Raw genomic sequence first — 8893 nt, 5'->3', positions numbered from 1 at the left:
GGGCAAAGCAACCTCTGTTATCTAGTTTGATGATGTCTCAGCTATGGCAGCACCTGCCTCCACACACTAGGAGAGGGGAGGGCTCAACAGAGGAACAACAGTTTCTACCAGCACTTATGCCCTGGAGAAAGCTTCATGTCCAGCCCTCGCTCTGACAACTCAGTGTCCTCCTGTAAGTCCCTGGTTCCCACCCCCGCCCCCCCCAGCAGCCCACCAAGTGCTAGTGTTCAGAGACAGCGAGTCCATCACTGAAAAAGTCCAATCGTGGACACGCCCCTTTAAGAGACCTATGCAGTTTCCGTCTGCCATTCTGTAGCCTCTGTTCCACTCAGCCACTGTGGCCAGGCAGCCTCACATCCTCACCAGTCCTATCTCCTCTTATTGCAAGGTTATTTCTTGTTTCTTGGCCTAGTTGTAGGGCTTTGTTCATCTAGAACCCAGGTGACTCTGCTTGCTGTTTGCTCTGTGTTTCCATCACAACTTTGATGTGGTTATAAGAGCAGATGAACAAAGCCTCTGTCATCTACACAATTTTGACTTCTCTCTTCATTCATCTACTTTTTGAATGTTAGAGTTCTGCTATTGTTTTCTGAATATTCTAATACTGTGCTACACAAGGAAGTCATTTTTTATTCCAAGGAAATATTTCTGTTTGCAGAAAAGACTTAATCTCTTACTTAAAAATTTTGCTTAATTCAAAGTGTTCTTTTGTATTACCAGGAAAATTGTTTTTCCCTTGAATATGTTCTATAAAATGATGATCAACTATTTCATTTACTATTCTTATAATGGCTTCTTAGCCATAGCTCTGCCTTTCTTTCTCCATTCTGAGTTGTATATCATCTAAACTAGCCTTGTGTCCTGTTCCATGTTCTCCTTTTAATGTGATCATATTGGAAACAGTGAAAGCAATTTCACCTTAAGCAGAGATATGGGTACAAATGGCATTTAACTGTATAATGCCATTAATTGCATCCTATGAATGTGCACCACAAGTAATTTTATAATTGAAATAAGTCCTGTCTAGCAATAAGTACAATATCCAAACAACACGGTCTCAGATTTTCATTTTACCTGTTTTTATATCTACTTATGATAATTATTATCATACTTTCCATTTATTGTAAAACAATACACCCAGATTTTAGATAAATAATTTGCATGAGGAGGGAGCAATAAGAAGCAGGTATAAAATCTGGCAATCACTTCTTTGATACAGGGCTAGAACAATACTGGGCATAGCTACTTCTGATTTTAGTCTACATATGGCAATTGAATTTATTTCTTCTGGAATCTTCAGTTTAGGAAACTTCTGTATGTGTGTGTGGGGAGGGGGAGAGACAGAGAGAGACAGAGACAGAGAGGTAAAAGAGAGTTTCAAAAGAACCAGAGTACATTTACACCTAATAAATCACATAGCCTGGGTATCACAAATTCTCTCCTTCAGGAATAATTCCAAAATAAATTCCCTACAGAGATACAACTTGCAAAAATATTAAGGATAGAGCTTTAGAAGGAGTGGCCTTTGTTTAAAGTTTGGTCTTAGTAGTCATCTTCTCCTTACTAATACTGACCCCATTCTTATATTTCTGTGTATCTAGATATAGCCTTGCTATGTTTTCTTCAAACTAAAATTTAATGTCTCAGAGCTTCTCGTACTTGTTTTTAAGCATTCTCATGTCTCCTTCAGTTGTTCGCAAACCTTGGAAAAAGTCTGTGAACAGCCTATCTTCATATACATCCTTAGAATAGTCCTGAAAACCACAAATTTAAAGAACACTTTATTAACTTTTGTATGTGCTGCAGATTCCTCATAGGGTCTCTAACCTCAAGGGATATGAAATCTAGCTGTAAAGGTGAAATAATGTACATTAATCAATAAAAAAAACAAGGACAAAAATATGTGGTACATACTATAAGTACTATAGAAATTTAGAGAAGGGAAAATATACTGAGACTTCCAATAGTTAGAGAAGGTCTTACATGATAGGGAAAATTGTCTTGGAGAAATGCATTATATGTGAAGAGACAGAAAAGAAATTATAATCCAAATAAAAGAATACATTTAGGAGATTGCAGATTATAGTGAAATGGGTCAAAGGGGTTTGACTTGAAGTCTTGAATCTATCCCTCGTACCTATGTTTTCTTAGACAAATTAATATATCTGGGTCAATAGTATTCTTACTAACAGTGCTTGGCAATTAGTAGGCAATTGTTATAAATTTATTGCCTTCCTTTTCCAATGTGAATTAATAAAAGTATAGTTAAAAATACGAAATAATTGTCATTTTATAAATTTGGGGGTAAGAAGTGTTTTTTTTAAGATTTCAATGCAACCGTGAATCTCATACATAAAACAGGTAACACAGAAAAAAGAATGAGACTATTTTAGAATTTCAAATATCATAGACATTAACACTCAAATGAAATGACACATGGCAGGATAGTGTCTCTTGCCCTTTTGCTTCTTTTTATTAATGGCATCCTCGTTACTTGTGGGTAGGAGACATGTTGGCATAAAAAGTTATCAGACTACTGCTGTAAAAGAGAATTTGTCTGAAAAAATAAATCCTCCACTCTGAAGACTGGGGTAATGCACAATATACAGGAATTGACTAAAAGGTCAGACGAAGAGGTAGAAAATAAAGGAGGGAGAAAATTCTAAGTGAAAATGTCACTGAAATGATGAGGAGGCCAACCAAAAGATGAATAAAGAATGTCTGTACTTTCTCGAGGATTTGGAATATAACCTTGGTTGCCAAAGCATTATAGTGACCCCAGTGGTAGAGGATTAAATCTGTAATTCTTTCCAACTGATACAGAAATTAAAGGTAGGACTTCCTAAAAATACATCCAGAGGTCAAATGGAAATAATATGTGTAAACCAGTTCAGGATTCCCATGCTACTGCTTCTCTTTCTCATCTCCTACCACCACATCAATATGTTGACAATGTCTTTTAAGGGAAAAAGTAAACTTCTCTGTCAAAGATCTATGTTTAAACAAACTCTCTGTTAACAGTGAATACTAAGATTCTGCTAAGATGAGCAATGGTGCTTTCACAGGATTTGGAATATGGCTCTCTAGCATGGTCTATCTTTCTTTGTTGCCTGAACACAGCAATGCTTTCATGATTTTGTGGAGGAATCTTTCAATAAACTTGCATCTGAGAATCTCCACAAATTTCATACACATTTGTAGAGCTGGATATCTGCCAAGTAGATGCCATAAGCAATATAGGAAAAAACAATTCAACTCCTCTTTTGTTCCCAAAGCATATACAACACAGTAACACATATATCTAATGCAAGAGCAAAGAGTGATATAATGGAACAATAAATAAAATGTTGTAAAAGCTGAGAGGAAGAAGTAAAATCTGAATGCTTAACAAAGTTTGCCTGACATTTATTCAATAGTACATATTAGCTAATAAGAAAAGACGAAAATACAAAAAAAAAAAATGAAAAACACAAAAAGCACAGGAAATGAGCTTTCCTAAAGAATGTATGGTTGGCTTGTTCAAGTGTCCAGATAATGAGCATCAAGCTAAGTTCAGCTATTATTCATAAGATCACTTCAATACTACCATCAATTTAAGAGATTGTAAATTGCTTCTCACCAAGATGCTGGTAGCATGACTTTGAAAAATAAAATCAGCCCTATTGTTACTCGCTCCAATGTGAAATATAAGATCATAAATGTACAAACAGAATTTGGTGTAGCCATGAGAGCAAATGGCACATGGACAAACTGACTGGGCCTACGAATGGAAGCTGCACATGGGATGTTGCTCCAGTTATGCAATAGCCCTGATCTGAACTGCTGTAAATGTGTATGATGGTTCTCAGGACCACAATAACAGAGCCGCCTCACCCTGGGGCTTGAAAACCATACACAGAAGTATCTGCCATATGTCATCCAGTACTTTTGCATCTTCTCTCACCTCTCAACATATCACCTCTCATTTCTATACCTGTGTGTTCACCTGCTGCACATTTGTTTTGATTGCAGAATATGTAGAAGCATTTTTTAAAGTGTTTTCACAAGCTAATCTAGAAGTTAAGTTTCTAAAAATTGAAATCTACAGGTTTTACAACAAAAGAATTTAGGGAATTGGAAAAAAGTGAGGAAAAAGATATCAATGAAAAAATAGCAAAATGTATTGAAATAATGTCTTATGATTATTGATAAGGATTTTCAGTGCCAAATTCTTCAACTGATTCAGATAGAACATGTACAAATCCAAGTGGGCTTATGTAATCTCCCACTGATTGTAACCCTAACAATCAGCCAATCATTGACATTAGATCCCATTAGTAATAAAGCAAGTAATGTCAGTGATTACCTATAAATCATAGGGAATGAACCAAAAATTTTTCTGAAAATCTTTCTCAGCTATCTATCACATTCTATCACCCATGATAGTGCATTTGTTTCAGAGTCTTCACTAAGTCTTGCTCTGTCCCACCTCAGTGCATTCACATTTGTTAAGAATGTTCTTTCCTTACTTCCCCTTATCCTTTTTCTACTCAATTATCACTTATCCTTGAAGAATCATCTAAAATATTGTTATGTCCAGGAAACGTTTACCCAAATGTTCTTCTTATTACATGATCTCATAAGTTTCTCTTTAGATTCCTAGCACTATCTACATTGCAACTAAATAATTTCTTGTGCAATTGCTTATAAAATGTGTGTCTCCCATGTAAAAGGGACATTAATTGTCTTATTCACTACTCTACTAGATATCTAGCATTGAGAATTGCGACTGAACCACAGTAACTACTCAAAAATATTTGTTGAATGAGTGAATGTTCCAATTAACTTTCATTTATCAAAATTTAAAAAATAAAGTACTATGATAGGATGATAAGAGATGTTAAAATCTTCAAGAAACTACATTGTGCTCAACATCTCAAAAATTAGTCATCCTTTCTCAACTTCATAAGCAGATGATTTTGGTGTGATGAAGAGAGTATGATAATAATAATAAAAAAAAATGTCAAGGACAGTTCAGGTATCAGAATTAAGCTAATGCCAACAGGACTTTAGAACCTCATTACCTGTGTCAGGAAAAGAATTAGAATCATGTTTGTACTCATGATGGGGATGTTGGAAAATTGTGGTTTTCTTCTGTCCTCCTTAATGTCTCTAGTGTCCACCTTACATCACAGTAGGAGTGAAAAGCAAGCCACGCACATATGGCCATGCTATTTAATAACAGAAAGCACAAAGTAAGAATAAGGTGTTGTCTTTGTCCTCAAAAAGTTTATGTTCTAACAAGTATGCCTACAATAAACTCATATCAATGCCAGCCATGATAAACGCATGGGAACTTCTTCAAGTGACTTTGAAAAGTTAATTAACTTTTTTAGGTGAATAAAATTATTAATAAATAATTATCCTATGCTTTTTAAGTGGTATTGTTTTACCAAGGTGAAGAACTACTTAAAAGGAATCAGGTTCCATGTCAACCATATGAGACTAATATAATATTAGAGTGAAAAGCAAAAATCAGACATGGAGAAGAGCTCAGATATTATGCTAACCAGGCCAGGAGTATAATCAAAGTCAGATACTATGATATGCATTATGTGACCTCACATTTGAAGCAGATGCACATATAAAAGCCAAAGTCTATATCTTTCTCTGATCTCTTTGATTATAATCAAAGGTTATACACTTAATAAAAATATCTGACCTACTACAGAACATGTTAAAATTTATTTTTATTTTAATCACTAAGGAATTTGGTAAAATGTGAAAATGAACATTTGAAAAATATACAAACATCAATTTATAGGAAATTATTTTATGACTAGTATTTAGTGTCAGAAAATCCCTTAATATTTGATAATGATGATATAATAATAATGTGTAATACACATGTCACTTTCTACATGCCAAAAAATTTGCTATTGATTATTTGAGTCAAAACTCAACATTACACTATGTAATTTGAGTACTCCTATCATTTTAATGTTACAGAGCGGCAAACAAATTTAGAGCAATTAATAACTCACCCAAGGTTATAACACTAAACCCAAGAACTTGGATTTAGACTCATATTTGTTTCATCCAGAATCTTGTGCTACAATCTTAAATAAATAGTTTAACCATTCTATGATATATTTACATTTACATTAAAAAAATTGATATTCCATGATAGCAGGCTATCTCATAAGTCCACAAGGAGAATTTCTGGAATCATGGCAGCACAAAGTCTTAGAAAGAAGGTGCCGTGCATCATATAGTCTTCTGTTCTATTTCTGCCCTTGGTTCATCACCAATTACTCACTTTCACCTAAGTATAATAAATCACTTCCATCCCTTTTACAAAAATGAAACCTAGTGCTTGTAAAAACAACATTTATTTCCTATATTATTTCCTTGTAGGAAAACTCCTGAAAGAAAAAGCAAAGGAAAACAACATACACAGTAACACCAGACATTTTCATTAAATTTTTTATATTGTCAAGTCACAAAAAATAATATTTCAGCACTGATAAAAAAAGTAAAATTAAACTAGACTCTAAATATTTTTACAGTGACCAATTTATATAATAACTTTCAATTATTTGTCACAATGTGTTAATTTTACATGAAAAAGTAAAATCATTAGTAATAATATATTCATCAAATTTTGGAAATTGAGGGTAAAGGCAAATTTTAAAACATCATTGATTTTTATAAACTCAAAAAGTAAGGTAAAATATCCTAAGCCATAGAATAATGCCTTCAAATTGCTTTCTGTTCATCAGTGAAAAAAAGGTTATGTATCATTTCATACATTATGTATAAGTAAATAAAAGAAATACATATATGAAAAATTTGGTTTCAGCTGGGTTTTGTGTTTTCAAGACATGAAGTTTGGTAACTCTGATATTCATTTATTTAGAAAGTTATCCAAAAGAAAACTTGAGCATTTTTATGATGACCTATCCAATATTTTGCTCTACTTCTCAGTTCTTCTCACTCCTACCCAACTGCCAACAACGATAAAATCTACATTTTCTGTTTCATCCAGTGCCTATGTTAATGAGAAACAAACCAAATAATATATGTGATAGTATATGGAACTTATCTACATAAGTCATAATTGTAAGCTGCACCTGCACTTAACGTAGAAGGGGAGCATTTAACCCCTGGAATACTCATGCTTGGTAAAAGGTCACTGCGGCCCTCTCTTTTCCTCACTTGTCTAGCCAATTTACCTTACTTGCTTTCTGCTTTTATTCCTGTTTCTCAGCAGCCCCTCAAATTTCTGCTAAGAGACTATCTACATTTCCTTCTTGTATTATAGCCTCCTCAGTGTCTTCAACTCTTCAAGACTATATCTACTTTCTATATGTCTCATAACAATCAGAGGTAGAGAAACAGGGTAACCTTTTGACAAACTTATAAGCTCACATGTCAAATTAGAATATAGAGGAACCTTAATGTAAAGACATCTTGAAATCTTGTAGAAATATGCACACACAGTCTCACAGTCATGAATATTTATAGTCTCACAGTCTCAATATCTCACAGGCAGGAGTCTCACAATTTCATATTATCCAAGTCTTCAGCCTCGCAGAATTTCATTCTTAAAGCCTTTAGGTGGTCTAACGATAATAAGATCTGTCAGACTAGAGGTCACCCAGTTTTTGTGTTTGGTCCCAAAGCCTTACTGAAAGAAGATATTTGAACATCTACCTCTTCACCAAACCTCTACCTAATTCAAATTTTGAAAAGATGAAAGATACGTGCACTCTTGTACACTGTTAATGGCAAAGTAAAATGATACATTGTGAATATATATATCCAAAGTGTGTGTGTGTGTGTGTGTGTGTGTGTGTGTGTGTGTGTGTACACACAAAGGAAATAAATAAATATATATGTATTTCCTTTGGAGACCTATATATATTTCCTTTGGATATATATACTTTTTTTTTGGAAGGAAATAAAGTCACTAACTATTTCAAAGAGGTATCTGCACTTTCATGTTTATTGCAGCAGTATATGCAGTAGCTAAGATATGGAAATAATCTAAGTGTCCATTCACAGATGAATAAAGAAAATATGGTATAGGTATGCACTGGAATATTATTCACCCATGAGACAGAAGAAAAACCTGCCATTTGTGACACATGGATAAACCTGGAGGACATTATGCTAAATGAAATAAGCAAACACAGAAAGACAAATACTGTATGATCTCACTTATATGTAGAAACTAAAAAAGCCAAACTCGTAGAATCAAAGTAGAACAGTGGTTGCAGGGGCTAGGATATCAGGAAAATAGAATACTATTTTTTGCAGAATTTGAAAGATAATCCTAAAATTTACATGATCCTAGATTAGTCAAAAACAGTCTTGAGTCTACAGCCATGCCACCCTGAACGTGCCTGATCTCGTCTGATCTCGGAAGCTAAGCAGGGTTGGGCCTGGTTATTACTTGGATGGGAGATCACCTAGGAATATCAGGTGTTGTAGACGTAAAAATATAAGAAAAATAATTTTGAAAGAGAACAAAAGAATTGAAAACAAGGTCTTTTGTTAATTAACTAATTTATTTATTTATTTTATTTTTTAGTTTTTTAAGTTTATTGGGGTAACATTGGTTAATGCAATTATATAATTTTCAGGTGTACATTATAATTTGACATCTATATAGTCTATTGTTTGATTACCACCCAGAGTCCAGTTTTCTTCAGATACCATATATTTGATCCCCCTTTACCTTGTCTACCTCTTCCCTCCTCCCCCACCCCCTACCCTTGAAAACAAGGTCTTGAAGAGTTATTTTTATACACGTTTATAGCAGCATAATTCACAATAGCCAATAGATAGAAGCAACTTGGGTGTCCACCAATGGATGAATAGATTAAAACATGTGATATAAACATACAAC

At 34.0% G+C, this 8893-nt stretch overlaps 1 pseudogene; it reads left to right on the top strand.

The window, feature by feature from the left end:
- The first annotated feature begins 8359 nt into the window (after positions 1-8359).
- Positions 8360-8478, top strand: LOC112469467 (annotated as a pseudogene).
- The last annotated feature ends 415 nt before the right edge of the window (positions 8479-8893 follow it).

This window comes from Pteropus alecto, unplaced genomic scaffold (assembly GCF_000325575.1).
Source record: "Pteropus alecto unplaced genomic scaffold, ASM32557v1 scaffold146, whole genome shotgun sequence".
Lineage (NCBI taxonomy): Eukaryota > Metazoa > Chordata > Mammalia > Chiroptera > Pteropodidae > Pteropus > Pteropus alecto.
Note: the sequence above shows the minus strand (reverse complement) of the source record. Positions and strands in the feature narration are given on the sequence as shown.